Raw genomic sequence first — 14,867 nt, 5'->3', positions numbered from 1 at the left:
CAGCCCGTCTCGGGTACACCTAAAACGCCACAAAAATTCCGCCGGCGCCGCGGCGGCGTCGGTGCTCCGTGCAGGCAGTCCGGATAGACACACCGGGGTCCTCCGGTTTCCCGCCCTTTGGGCCGCCATTTTTAGAAGGTCAAACAAACTCCGCCACGCGCCACGCCCAAGAGGGCTGCCTGGCGGCGGCGGGCTGCAGTACCGCGCTCTGCCCACAAGGCGGTAGCACTGCCGCCCACCCCAGCCGGGGGCGCCGCGCGCCTTGGGGCTGCGGGCAGCCAAGGCGGCAAAAAAGAACAGGGGCGATTCCCCCCCGCAAAAAACTCCTCTAAAAATAAATGCCAAAAACCTGCCTCTTACCAAACAAGAACCAAATAAGCCCCCTTTCTTTCAAGCCTTCTTGAAATAAATTTTATAGTTCTAGTTTTCCTAGTTCTATTCACACGCATATTTATACCGGACATTGATGTGTTACGTCGTTTATACAATCTATTATGCCTATTCCTATTATCTGTATTCATTCATATTTTGTGGTTTTATCAATATCATTATATATTGATTGCATATTTCTATACTTTGATTTAGATTTCTATCATACTTTTATTATTCCAAAAAAAATCCCATCTCTAACCAAACAAATACCAAAAAACCCTTCTTTTAAACTATATTGAAATCGTTTTATATTTATAGCTTGCATAATTATATTCACTTTTATAGTCACAGTTTATACTGATGCATTCTCTTCATAATTACATATCACATATATATTATTCACATCATATAGATAAATTATTATTTTCATTATGTACCAAATCTACTGCTACAACTTCTTTTTTCTAATATTTTCAATTTTTATATCCATCTTGATGTAGTCATGAGATATTTTTACAAGTAGATTTCTACCTTTCTATCATTTGTATTTGTAGCTTTTATCATAAAACCCCTGCTTTTGCCAAGTAAAAAACAAAACCTTCCTTTCTTTTAAACTACTTTTAATAATATTGTTGTATTTACATTTACCATATCTATAATGTTTTAGATATTATATCATAGTGATGTACTAGATTTATGGCTATTTCCTATAATAGATCATAATAAGATATATACAGTATCACTTGTATTACGTGTTGTATGGATTTATGTCACTTTAGATTTACAATCCTTTAATAATTTTATATATATATATCTGCATAGATTCGCAACGCATTTCTATATTTAAAATTTCCTTTGAGCTGTGTTTATATTTATCATCTCTATTGATATATCTATAAACATACACAACGCTCTATTAAAAAATACAATATCTTATTGGAATATATCATGACTTATGTTACCTGTTAAATTTTAAATATAGATCGAATAGATCAAAATAAAAGTTTATTCCCATTTCTGCACATCTACTTGTTTTGTTTAAAGATAGCTATCCTTAGAATTTTACATTTAAAATCCAATTCCTAAATACAAAGACAAAACAAACAGCATCGAATTCCCACCAATGTCTTCCAAAACCATCAAGATACCTCCACCAGCCAAACAACTGCCAGCGAAAAAAACACACAACACTCTTTTCACTGACAGTTCTCATCACATCAGAAAAATGGAACCAAACGAAAAGAAAACCCTGGAGAAACACACGCAGCAAATCACAAAAGCCTCTAAAAAAACCCAAACCAACTCGCTCAACTCCAATCAGTGCCACTGACCCTGAACGTCATTTTAAAAACTAACCAAAATTCTACATCTACACTAACTCAAAGAATAAGCAATACTCTGTCAAAAGAACTTTAGAAAGCGAACTAATGAACGAAATAGAAAAAAAAAAACCAAAAAATCTCAACCACTAAAACATAAGAAAATAACTACCCAAATTAAAAAAAAAAAAAACCAACAAAAACAAACAACTACTTAAAAAGACCCACCATATAAATACCCACGTTCCCAAAAATAAAACTGATCAACAACCACCAAATACGTCGAAGGACAACAAAAAACGAAAAGAAAAAAAAAAGAAAGGAAAAAACCAAAAGAAAATACATTTGTAAAACAAAAGTCTCCCAAACCAAATCAACTTTAATTTACAACAAAAAAATTATTCCCAGCTGAAGAATAAACGCATAGAGCCTCATTCGATCAAAATAAAAATACCACCCAGAAATAAACACAAAGCCTAAAGAGAAACGTAACCATTAACAATATCTCCCAAATGATCCCGTAACAATACAACATACACTACAATCAAACAAACCAAATCAATAAAAGCCCTGGAAGACGATAAACACGAACGCAATTAGAGAGATTTTAAAAACCCCGCTGCTATTAACGACACGACGCCACCTCGAACCCACCGAAACAAACGCTACACGCCCACGCTAATAAAAGCCACCGCGACAGAATTAAAATCCGAGCCGCTGCTTCGCGCAACGACCCGTAGAAACCATTGCACGCCTTTAAAAACAGAATAGCCCGGCAAAAAAAATATCCGACTACAGAACTCGATTCAAACCAAACCTTTATCGTCACCACCTGAACCGAGAACCGTACCGGTCAGGAAGAACGCCAGAGCCCTTAGCGCACACCCACTGCGACCCACACAAAACCGTGCGATCGATCCCTACAGAGCACCTCCGAACCACGACACCCAAGAACTTGCGGCAGCCGAACCCCGCGCTGCCGGCCCCGGACGGAGCGCGGCTCCCGGCGGCAAAGCGGCTCCTCCGGCGCGCAGGGGCGGCGCCGCCCCGGAGACCCCCCCGCCCCCGCCCGCTCCCCCTGCCCGGGGGACCCCGGCGGCGCCCGAGCCCCGCGCCCGGAGCGGACAGAGCGGCGGGCACCGGCCGGGCCGGCGCAGCAGCGCCCGCGCCGCCTCTGCCGCCCTCGGCTCCGCACGGCGGCTCGCACCGGCAGAGCGGCTCCGCCGCTGCCGCACCAAATTCCCCGTGCGCCTCGGCAACCGCCCGGCCCGGGCCGGCAGCGCTCCCGAGCGGCAACGCTCCGGGCCGGGCCGCGGCCACAAGAAGCGCCCTCAAATGCAGCGGCACAGCCCCGACTGCAGCCCTGCAAACGCTGCCAGAGCTGCGGCTTCCCGCAACTGAACCCCGAAACTGACGCCGCGGGCGGCGCTCACCTCGCTTCAACAAGGGCAAAGAAATGGGTTCTCCCCTTCAAGTTCATCCCCTGGGAGAGCAGAAAAGAAGGGGCTTTCCTCCGATGAAATCCTTCAAGCCGTGTGGAAAGGGGGATTTGGACCTCAATTCAAACCCTTGCAAAGGAGGGACACCAGCGCTGTCCCCTCCATTTAAACCTTAGGATGATGAAAATGGGCTGGCTGCCTTCAAATCAAACCCCTCAGATGACAACAATACTTTGCCCGTTCCCGTTCAAATGGAACGCAGGGATTCCCTGTCACCCCTGGGATACCCCTAACAGCCGGGAAAAGGCAGGTTTTCCTTCAATCAACACCCTTCGAACCGCAGGTGAAGGCGGATCCCTCCCAGTTCGAACACAGACAATATTAGGAGAGTAGCTGCTTGCCTCTCCTTCTTTTGTCTTCACGAGCTCCGTTTTTGGTCCTGGGGAACCGGGGAGGGGGGACTGCCAAGATCAAATCGAAAAGGGAAAGGACCAAAGTCCCCGCTCCAAATCCACACGCGCTCACCCGTTCGGCTGCTGCTTCCCGGCACAAAGATTCGTCCCTCGGCACCTCCTTGAAGCGATGCTCCGCGTCTCCAAGCGCGCATCCAGGTGTTCGCCCAGACGCTGCGAGAAGCTCTCGCAGTCCTTCCATGAGACAGCCCCGGGAGCCCCCCATGAACCCCTCTTCTCAGCAGCTCCATGCAAAAGGGAGCTGAGGCGAAGCCTCCCCCTAAAATTGCCTCCCCCCCCCCGCCCCGGCAGGAGCCGGCCCCTCATCATCCTCACAGCTCACACCTGGGGCTGCTCCGAGCCCCCCATCATCCTCACAGCTCACACCTGGCGCTGATGCCACTCTCCAACAGCGCCTCTCCCCGTCCAGCACACAGCCCGCTTCTCACAGACACAGAGCCAACAGACATCTGCTCCGGCTGCTGGCTGTTCTTAGTCCGTCTGCTTCCACAATTCAGACACGGACGTGCGCTGATGGCACTGAGGGAAAGCTTTCCAGTGCACAAAACTGTCATTCTGGTAGCACGCTTTGAGACGCCTTCAGAAAAAGCAGAATCAGCGCCACCTCCTAAGAGCCCTGCTGAGGAACCCCGCCCTCCTTGGGACACCCAATGCAGCAGAGCTCGAAAAACAAAGGGAAAAGTCAAGCTTGGAGTGGAAAAAGACAATAGAAATACAGCAGCCTTTCAAGAAAGCCTTCACACAGTAATAGTGGGACCCGGTCACATTTCTTCTTTCCTTGCTCTCTGGAATGACATCGATACGAAGTACAAAACCCACACGAAACCCAAGGCAGAGCTGGGATTTTACACGTCTTCCTTTTGGCTCTCGGGATGACAAGCGCCTCTTCCGGGACTGCGACACGATTTGGGCGCTGGCAGAGAACGGAGGCAAAAGGTGCCAGAGAGCCCCTTCTATCGCCTTCAGCCCCTGCAGCTGTTCTGAGGGTTCCAGGGCACAGCTCGGTCCGTTCCTAGATCAAAACCTCACGGCAATATCTTCAGAACTACTACCCATCTCCAGTCGGAAACTTCTACATTCCTGGAAACAAATGAGTGCGTAGAGAGGGTTTCTCCCCAGCTGAGTTTAGAGACCAATTCCTATTCTTTAGCAATACCTAGAAAACCGAACGCCTTGCCAGGTTTTAGCATCCTACACCCACTCACCCCTCCCTCCCTGTGCATTTGGTGGCAGCTTTGGGTCCCTCTGGGGGACGGCACCCAGCGTGACCCCCGCCCCTCGCCCGCCCCCCACCTGCTCCTGCACCGCAGTGGGGCTCCCTCTCCTGGGCACCTTGGGGTGCCCCCAACGGCATCAGAGCCCCGAGTCTTCACCCCCCCCCCCCCCCCCCCCTTTTCCTGACCCCCAAAGAAGGCTCAGAACGAATCCGACTGCCCTGGACAGCAGCGCAGCGCTTCCCCCAAGCCCTTCCCACACGTGCATGGCCCCAGCAAGGGATTCTGCTGCAACAAGAAAGCGGGGGCAGCCCCCAGAAGGCTTGAGGTTCCTGCCCAGCCTCGCTGTCACGGGCCGGGGGCAGCGAGAGAGGGAGCGGCACAGACGGCGGGGACGGCCCGGCACAGGGCGGGGGCCGCTCTCAGCGCGATGCCGGCAAAGCCGCAGCTCCGGCGCTGTCGGCCGGGCTGCTTGAGCGGCACGGGGGGATCCGCCGAGAGCCTCCGGCCCCGCGCGGGGACTCCTGCAAGGGCCCAGGGCCGCCGGGCTCCGGCCCTCGGGGCTTTACTCTCCGGCAGCCCGAGCCCCGCGGCTGCGGGGCAAAGAAGGAAAGGGGGCACGGGAAGAGAGGAGCGAGAGCAGGGCATGAGAAAGGGCGGCGAGGGAGCTCGGGCTGCGCAGGAAAGCGGGACGGGAAGGGAAAGCCCGGGACGAGGGTACAGGGAGGCTGGGCAGAGGAAGGCGAGAGGGGGAACAGAAGGGAGTAGCGGGCTAGGGACAGGACAGGAAGGAGCCGGGTTTGTGGGGGGAGAGGGAATGGGGGAAAGGGAGCGAGAGAAGGCGAATACGGGGAGAAGGAAGGAGGGCTAGAGAGAGGGACAGGCGGGGAAGCCCCCCAGAGCCCCGGCTGCACCCCGAGCCCGGCCCGGCGCCTCGCCCTGCCCGGGATGCTGCGCTCGGCGGAGCTCGGCTCGCTCCGGAGACGCTCGGCTCGAGTCGGCTCTTGTCGCCTCAACTCGGCTCTTGGCGCCTGCATTCGCCTCTTCGGCAGAGCTCGCCTCGCTTCGGCCCAACTCCCAGCCGCTCTGTGCCTTCGGCGCGCCTCGGCTCCGCTCGCCCCGGTTCGCTCGAGGCCGTCAGGGTCGGCCGCTCTCGCCTTGCTTCGGCCGAGCTCGTGCGATTCCCCCGAAGGCGGCGTCGTTCGGTTGTGTTTTTAGAAATATCTTTCTCTATCGATTGTATCTTTCTATAGTTAGATTTACATTTCTAGAATACTTCTATTAATCCAAATAAAAACCCCATCTCTAACCAAAAAAATACACGAAAACACCTTCTTTTAAACGGTATCGAAATATTTTTATACTTTGTATAGTTATACTCACATCTATATATATGGTTTCTTTTGATGCAATCTATTAATAATTATCTATAATAGCTATAAAATTCTAGACATGTATTTAAAGTATTATTTATATTATGTATCGTATCTACTGCTGCAACTGATTTTTTCTTCTAGTTTTAAACTTTATCTGTACGTATTTATGATATATTTCTAGACTTAGATTTCTACTTTCATATTCTTTGTATTTATCATTTTTATCATCAAAACCCTGCCTACTGACAAGTAAAAAAAAACGCTTTCTTTAACGATTAAAAAAATATTTTTATATTTATAATTTTCCTATTTCTATTTATCATTTGCTCTCTAGTATGTGATAACATACCTGCTCCTGCACCGCAGTGGGGCTCCCTCTCCTGGGCACCTCGGGGTGCCCCCAACGGCATCAGAGCCCCGAGTCTTCACCCCCCCTTTTCCTCTAGTTAGAAACTACACTGGAACTTTTTTCTGGAAACAAAGACACGACCCAAATCCTCTCCCCATGTCCTAGACAGATAGATGTTCAGTTCTTAGTTGACTGGGCAGCAGTTTCTTCAATAGAACGAGAAACAATATGGAAACGTTTTAGCTACAAGCAAATAGGCAAATCTGAACAAGGTCCTGGTGGCCAGCCGCTGCAGTTATTTTGAAGCCATTTTTTAAACAATCAAGTACTGATCCCACAAAAAATAAAGCAAAAAGCTGACTACTGGCTAAGAAAGAAGGAAAAATTAACTTTTGACGACAACAACAACATTCCAAGGACACAGGCTTTTTTCCAATCTCATACCTTATTACTACCTCTCTTGGGAATTCTCATCGTGGATCCCAAAAGGAATAAATCCCTCAGCATGTCCTAAAGCACCAAGGAGCTACCTACAAGTGAAGGTGGCTACTTTCAGTGCAGACACAGCTGATGACACAGCAGTAGCGCAGTTCTATGCTGCCCAGGGATAATACTGTCTCCTCTTCTCCAGCAGCTGACTCTCTCCTGCCATGGTTTCTGTAAATGCATCAGAGCACGACCTTAAACACAAACAGGCAAGAAAACACCATCAGAAGTCTTTCATTGAGCACTACAAGAAGGCTTCCAAGCAGAGACCAACAGAATTTCAAGGAAGCAGTATGCAATTAAACCACCTCAGACTCGTTCAAGTATCCGGCAGGTAGATGGAACCAAAATGGAACCATTCAGAAACGACAAAGAAAACCTCCCCAAGTATTTATACAGGAGTCCTTAACGTCAGAAATGGGATGACAGGTTATGTTCAGATAAGATGAATGTTTATTTGGATGTAGAAATAAACTTCTCTCATGGTCCTTTGCCAAAAAATAGAACCTACAAGTGAACACCTACACCTGCCTAAAAAGACCTAACGAGCCCCTGGCAGCCACCGGCATCAAAGCACAGGGGATGTTTCTAATCCAGGCTAAGGAGAACAATATCACCTTTTGTTCTCTCCAGTTTGTTTCCTCTGCAGTCCTATTTGCTTCTTATGATTTTTACAGTCTCTGTATCTTCTCGGGCAGCGCTGAGTCTGACGACCAGGATACGAGAGTCCTTCCCTGCCCTACGGAGAGAACCAGGAAAAAAAGTTAAAAAAAGAACAGGGCAGTTTGAAGTTAATACTTCCGACGAGAAGCAGCACCTGACAAACAGAGTGAACAAAGCGTGACACCTCCCTGGGGACAGAAGACTTACAAACTCTCCAGGATTTACAATTCCAGTAACCAAGCCCTTCAGCACAGCAGCCAAGTGTCCCATTAGGTGGTGCTGCACCAAAGAATGATCCGAGAGGTTCCAAAGAGTGAAACGCACGTTATTTTCCAAAGACGTAAAATCGTGCAAAATAACAAAACTACAATAGATCTAAACTACAGGGCAAGAGTACAAGTGTTAACTTGAGGAGCTGGAACCATCCAGGTGAGCAACTGCTACCTGGATCCTCAACAGAGTTTGAGGAACCCTCCAGGATACAGAAGGGTTTTCCCCAGAAATTACACAGGCCGAGTTTTGACAGAAGTACACGTGCCAGATGCTCAGAAACGTCACCCATCCTCCTCCGGGTGTCCTGAGAGAGCTGCGAATGGCTCTCACGTGGTTTGAGCTGGTTCTGTAAGGGCTCAGGGTGAATTTCACCAGATGCAACCAAACTGGGCAACACCCAGTGGGACAGAAGGAACCCAAAGCTTGTTTTACCCAAAGCTTGGGTAAGCAGAGCTCCAGCAAATACTGAGGAAACGGACAGAACAGGGTAACAAATAATAAACATACCTTTTTTTTTTTTTTTTTCAGATGAGCAAAACAATTAAGGAGAAGGTGGAAAACTCACCATGACTGAACATTTCATCACCTGTAAGCTGACCATCCTTAGCATAGAGGACTCCAAATTTAAAATTCACCGATCCCTGGAAAATAAAACCAAATATTATTTGGTAAACAGTCAAACAGAAGACATAACAATTTGGTTCCTCTAATCTTTGCATACATCCTACACATCAGAACATACATTTTATACTATCTCCTACTACACGATAATTTACCTTTAAACTTTGATAGTATAGCATAAAACCATTAATTTAGATGGGTGATCAATTATTATTAAGTTGGTGCTTCAAGTTATTTTTGCTGTCAGGTTCAAAAAAACATTACTTCTTTTTACTGTAACGAGCAATTGATTTAGAAGTCATCAAAAGCCCATCAAAATACAAAGCTGTACTCACCGGACGGGTCTGTGAGCAAGAAGTAGTTAGGCTTGTACTCACCTCTTGCCCTTCAACAACCAATAAATCCTGTCAACAAAAACAGCATCTTCAGCCCCCTCCTATTAAAGATTCTACAAGGATGATGGTTTTATTTGTGTTTAGAAGTTTGGATTTGAAATGGCCAGTTCAATGGATAAAGAGACAGTTTAAGTAGTATTAGATTATTATTATTATTATTATTAGCTACTGGAAGAAACAAACCAGTAGTATCTATACTTAATTACTTCTATTTCCAGGAAATCATAAAGAAAAAGAACCAAACAAAAAAAAGTCACTTCCTACCTTTTGTATCTCAGGATGAAAAATGTCTCTTGGGCTCTTCTCCAGTTTCTCAAGACTCCTGGCACTGAAATGCAAATGAACGAGTGCTTTAGAGCAGGGCAAGTGCACATTCCAACCCCGAACCACCAACCGATTGCAGTTACAGCGCTTACAAAATGAATCGTTCCCAGAGCCTCTGGGAAATGGAACGGTTGGTGCAACTGCCATTTCTTCCCCAAAATACTAACTTCCAACACTTCCTAAACTTAGTTTGCATTTTAAAAACAGAAATTAGGGAGACTCAGGGTGGAGATCAGGTTGAAATTGATTTCCTTCTAAAGCACAGGGCTCTGTTCCATCACCCTTCACTTTGGCTCCACACAGAATCACGGGGAGCATTTTAGGAGGGCTCAAGAACCAATTCTATTTCTCTCTTTTTTCTAGTTCTCTCTCTTCCTAAATCATTCAAGGCAAGTCAAATGAAAAAGGACAAGTTCAGCATCAAATTCACACTTTTTCCCTTTGTCTACTCAAGAACAGGCTTTAAAACCACTTCTTGCTGCCTTCAACGATTAAGACTTGCAAAACAGTTTCGCAAGTTTGATAGGTTTATCATAAAAACCACAGAACGCAAGCTCTGAATTACAGGAAAAGGTACACAGGCAAATATCTCAGCTGATGGTGGCTTATTTGTAAACACATACCTTAACGGAGATTGCACTGAGAATGTTTCAGTGGGACTCTAAGGGAAAAGTATTTTCTGAGTACCCTGTAAACAAGAAAAGCTAGGATATATTACAGGACATACCCACTTGTTCTGCATATTCAAATAGGATTATCAATAAAAACATTTAAGAAGGAAGAAAACCAAGGTAATTTTACTCAGCTATATTTGCTGCCGATTTAGAGAAAAAAAAAAAAGTCACGGGTGCTGCAAAGAAAAAAAAAAAAAAAGTGAACCAGAAACGCCTACAGTAGAACTTTAAAACAATTGCTTGGATAAAAGCAGCTCATGGAACATGAAGTAGAAAAAAACCGAAACCAGTATCAGACCTGCCTATTTTCTTACCATTGCACAAGAAAATCCGACAAGCGGTATAAAGTCACTGCCTAAAACCGATCCTAGGATGTAACCAAGAACAATTGAGGCATTTGCTAATCTAAACGGAAACCTTTTCCGGACCCTAGTGTCAAATCACACGTTTTGTCTTGCAGCAGCTCGAGGCTGGAGAGCATTTCCCCTGGGGGTCGGGAGGGTAGGGGCACAAGGGGCTGAGTTTGCGGATCGCACCTGTGCCAGCAGAAGGATCCAGCCCGCGCGCTCCTTGCGCTCGCCATTCTCCGGGCCATCGCTGTGTTTTACTGCTCAGCGATGCCGCTCCACCTGTTTGCGTGGAAGAAAGAGCCACGAGCACTGAGGCACTCAGCAGCCGTGTCATTCCAGCCGCTCGTCCGCCCCCGCCCGCAGCAGCGGCAGCAGCCCGAGGGAGACGGCTGCAGCTCGGCGGCTCCCGCGCCTCCGCCAGCCGCCGCACAGTGACCGCGGCAGCGCCCGGCGCCGCTCGCCCGGGGCGGCTCCTGCAGCTCCCGGCCCGCGGCAGCAAAGCACCGCCTGGCGCTCCGCCATCGGCGGGCGGCAGCGCGCCCCGCCCGAGCTGAGCCCCCGCCACCGGGACCGCTGAGCGAGGCCGAGGCACCGGGCGGACGCCCCTTCCGCGCCGCTCGGCTCCGTGCGGGCGGCCGGCCGGAGGCTTCGCCCCTCCAGCGTCGCTGCCGCGGCTCCGTCCCGCGCGGGAGAGACGCCGGGAGGTCCCCGCGCCCAGCCCGCTCCCCCGGCGCGCGGCCGCCTCGGCCCGCCAGCCATTCATATGGCGCGTCGGCCGTTGCGTCAGACGCCGCGCTTTACGGCCGCAGGGCCTGCCGGGAGTTGTAGTCTCGGACTGACAGCCACCGCTCCGTTTGCCGCCACCGGGAGCTGCGGTCCCGCCGGGGGATCAAACGGCTCCTTCGCTCCTGGGTGCGGAAGCACCTTAGGCAGCACCGCCCCTCCCGAATGTCCTTTCTTTTCCACTCCAACTCTTTTTTCTTTTTTTCACTCTGTTTTTTCACCCCTTTTTCCACTTTCGCTCTTTCTTTTTCACTCTCACCCTTTTCCTTTTTCATTTTTTTTCTTCCTTTCTCTTCCTTCTTTTTTTTTCTTCCTTTCCTTTTTCCTTTTCTTTCTTTCTCTCTTTCTTTCTTTCTTTCTCTCTTTCTCTCTTTCTTTCTTTCTTTCTTTCTTTCTTTCTTTCTTTCTTTCTTTCTTTCTTTCTTTCTTTCTTTCTTTCTTTCTTTCTCTTTCTGTCTCCCTTTCTCTATTTCTTTCTCTCTCTCTTTCTTTCTTTCTGTCTCTCTCTCTTTGTCTCTCTTTCTTTCTGTCTCTCTATTTCTTTCTCTCTTTCTTTCTTTCTCTCGCTCTCTTTCTGTCTCCTTTCTGTCTCTATTTCTTTCTCTTTCTTTCTCTCGCTCTCTTTCTCTCTCTCTCTCTTTCTTTCTGTCTCTCTCTATTTCTTTCTCTCTCTTTCTTTCGCTCTCTCTTTCTTTCTGTCTCTCTCTATTTCTTTCTCTCTCTTTCTCTCGCTCTCTTTCTGTCTCTATTTCTTTCTCTCTCTTTCTTTCGCTCTCTTTCTGTCTGCACAGCCAGAGCTGGGCTGGTGTCCCTGCAGGGCACTGGCAATGCTGCTGGCAGCCCCTCCAGAGCTGTGCCCTGGGGCTCAGCATCCTGGCTGGGCAGAGCTGGAGGGGATGCTGGGCTGCAGCCCTTGGCAGAACCAGTGGCCCTTAGGGGACAGCACAGCTCCAGAGAGTGTTTTGGGGTGCCTGTCCCACTGCCTACGCTCAGGGTGCAGGCAGATGGGGGTCCTGGAGTACTTCACCCTCTCCTGGCAGCATATTCAAGGCTGAGGTGTTTTGCTTTGCTTTTAATTGCCTCCCTTCTGTCTCATCAACTCACCAGCACCTTTACAGGAGCACAGGGAGAGGTGTCTGCCTGCACCGGGGCCAAGCTCCGAGCAGGGACAGGCTCTGCAGAGGGCGTCTGCGCCCGGGCTGCTGCTGTAAACACCTGCTGTCCCCGAGCAGATGGCTCCTCTCACATCCCTGCTGCAGGCAGATACCAAAGGGCTTTCCTGACAAACAAAGCACGGCCGCCTGCAGCCCTGGAGCGCTTCTGGCTTTCCTGGAAGAAGGGGATGCTCCCTCCTTGTCGCACTGCCCAGGCTATTTTTAGACCTGCATAGCAACCAGAGGATGGGGAGACACGGTGTCCCCCTGCCACCCTCTCACCTGCTGGCTGCTGGCCTTTGGCAGGGGCTGGGGATGAGTGTGGGGTGCTGGCTGGGCTGGAGGAGAGTGGTTCCAGCTGATCGCCCCCCAGCACCACCCCAAAAAGTCTCCCAGGAGGCACAGAGCTGCTCCAAGACCCACTTGCTTTCCCCACTCCAGAAGGTGCTGCCAAGGAAATCTGGAGACCAGCAAGGTCAGGCCGCAGCACCTGCTTTCCTCTTTCTCCCTTTAGAAAAAAATAACAACCCACCCTAAATCCAGAGCAAACAATTAAAATGTTCCAGTTGCTGGAGCAGCGATCCCAGATAAAACCCCAAGGATCCGCCAGCTAAAAATAGCCTGAGCCCCATAAATTAAACAAAAGCTTTTTGCTGGGCTCTTGGAAAGCCAGTTCCAGTGCAGTTTTCTCTATGTAAGGTATAACTCTAATGGTATTTGTTATTATTAGCCCTACCTCCCCCGTGTCACCGACCTTCCCAGCACCATTGTTTAGGAACGGGAATTTTACAGAGCCAGACTTCTTCCTCCTGGCAGCTCCTCTGCTGGAGTGGGATCCCACCTCAGCCACTTTCCTGCCTTTTTATATTAGTTTAAACCTTTTTTTTTCCCTTGCGGGCAACTGATTATTTGATACTAAGACATTCTATGTTTTGTAGGGCCACCCTCATTTAAGGCCTGTCTCAAACATCTGCTTAATTTCTATCCCTATCAGCTGTCCTGGGAGCTGTGGACCCTTAAATAAATTCCTGCTTGGAAGGCAAATGTATTGGGCAGCCTTTGGTGGACACTGTGCAAGCCAGCATGCATGTAGGGGCTTGTCTCACCTCCTTTCTGGCATCAAGCCCATTAACAATATTTCCTCATATTATATTTTATATATATGTGATGTTAGACAGCCAATGACTTACAGCTTTCTGGGAGATTTCTCCTCCAACCCTTTAAAGAGCTGCCAGCATCCCACTGCCTCAAGCACACGTGGCCAGCTCATGAGGATGAGTTCTCTCCAGTCCTTCTCCAATGCTTTTTCCCAGCACTCCATGTTGGCTGTGAGGAGCACATCCAACACCTGCTATCCCAGCCCAGATATTTAGGCTTCGTTGCTTTTTCTATTGGCTTTTACAAAAGTATTTCACTTACTGCACTGGGAGCAGCTGCATCCCAAAGCCCAGCTGAGATCCCTTGCTCCATCCTCGTGCTGGACTTCAATTGTTTTGCTTCATTTGCCAGTAGTTCTGTGGCTCGGGCCGGACAGCACCCGCCACATCCTGCGGCACCAAGGCCGCCCCTGCTGCCCCCGGCCGGGACACCTCGCGGCCTCGTGCCGCGGGCGAGGCGGAGCCGCACCACAGCCGCGCCCCCGGGACGAGGAGAGGCGGCCGCTCCTCGTTCCCTCCCCGCCTTCCAGCCGCTCCCCTCCCACCGGCTCCTCCCTTCCAGCCGCTCCTCTCCCCGCCTCACCGGAGGCTTCTCCTCCGACATGGCGGGGGGGGGAGCAAGGGGGTCGCGCTGGGGGCGTGGCCAACGGCCAAGGGGCGTGGGGGGGCCGCGTGCAGGCGCGTCCTCGCTGAACGTCACGGGGGCGCTGTGCTCCGGAGGGGGAGCGGCGTGAGGGGAGAGCCCGGGACACCCCGAAACAGCCCCTGGACACTCCGAAACAGCCCCTGGATACCCCAGGGATACCCCGAAGCAGCCCTTGGATAGCCCAAAACAGCCCCTGGACACGCCCGGGACCGCACCTTCCCGGTGACACGGCAGCTCCTGGGTGAGGGAAAACGGGAGGAGAAGCCTTCCATCAAAACACCCAGTGTCTCCAGTCCAGCCCAGACCCGTGCTGGGGTGTTCAGATCCCCCTTAAGGGGAGGAGAGGCAAGTTTGCCTCGATCCACAATTGAGGAAAGAATTAGATTCTAAACATACCCGAAAGCGAGATTTAAAACACAAACGAGGTTAAATATTGGGATCCAAAGCGATATTTCAACCTTTATTTTTTTTTCATAAAAGAGAAAAGAAAGAAGGTAGAAAAGTGGGGATAGCCAAGAATAATTACGTGAAGCAGAGGGAAGGTGTTACCACCACCGTGGGTCCAGCGCCGCCTCACAGAGTGCGGTGGGTGTTTCACAGCAGTTATTGCTGTTTGTTTGCCTTATTAATGTTTGTTTGCCTTGTTATGCATTCATGGCAGTCACTCTAATCGTTGTGTGTGTTTGTATTAACTGTTACAGTTGTTGCAGCACTTTGGGCTGGAAAATGAAGTATTGGGACTTGCCTAAAAGAGACAGTCTTAAGAAAAGGGGGGACTTGATAAATAACACAGAGACTA

General features: G+C 49.4%; 1 long non-coding RNA gene across 2 annotated transcripts; it reads right to left on the bottom strand.

The window, feature by feature from the left end:
* Nucleotides 1-6,910: 6,910 nt before the first annotated feature.
* Nucleotides 6,911-11,037, bottom strand: LOC118701376 (uncharacterized). 2 transcript variants are annotated; one of them, XR_008509126.1, is made up of 6 exons: nucleotides 10,515-11,033; nucleotides 9,928-9,992; nucleotides 9,245-9,308; nucleotides 8,530-8,605; nucleotides 7,646-7,767; nucleotides 6,911-7,222 (listed from the first exon to the last, which is right to left on the bottom strand). It is a non-coding gene; the product is annotated as an uncharacterized LOC118701376 (long non-coding RNA). The 2 variants fall into 2 exon arrangements; XR_008509125.1 differs by having other exon boundaries at nucleotides 7,646-8,605; nucleotides 10,515-11,037.
* Nucleotides 11,038-14,867: the final 3,830 nt, after the last annotated feature.

Source organism: Molothrus ater, unplaced genomic scaffold, assembly GCF_012460135.2.
Source record: "Molothrus ater isolate BHLD 08-10-18 breed brown headed cowbird unplaced genomic scaffold, BPBGC_Mater_1.1 matUn_MA613, whole genome shotgun sequence".
Lineage (NCBI taxonomy): Eukaryota > Metazoa > Chordata > Aves > Passeriformes > Icteridae > Molothrus > Molothrus ater.
Note: the sequence above shows the minus strand (reverse complement) of the source record. Positions and strands in the feature narration are given on the sequence as shown.